The sequence below is a fragment of the Morone saxatilis genome, unplaced genomic scaffold, assembly GCF_004916995.1.
Source record: "Morone saxatilis isolate NCDOM2014 unplaced genomic scaffold, NCSU_SB_2.0 Contig23, whole genome shotgun sequence".
Taxonomy (NCBI): Eukaryota; Metazoa; Chordata; class Actinopteri; family Moronidae; genus Morone; species Morone saxatilis.
In genome coordinates, this window is record NW_023339796.1 from 23,442,039 (window position 1) to 23,442,267 (window position 229).

Genomic DNA, 229 nt, shown 5'->3' on the forward strand with positions numbered 1-229 from the left:
AAGACCTTACCATATTCACAAAATAAATAAAAATGGCTTAATAAGCATATGTCTGATACTTACCAGTAGTGGTAATTACAACTGTGCCAATATGCTACCAATAATAAGTAACTTGTTAATGTCAAATATGTATAACTTAATACAAAGTGTTATCAACTTTATATGTTACTAATTACCAAATAATTCAGCTGTGAGAAGCTCTTGATACATGCAACCCCCCCCCCCCCCC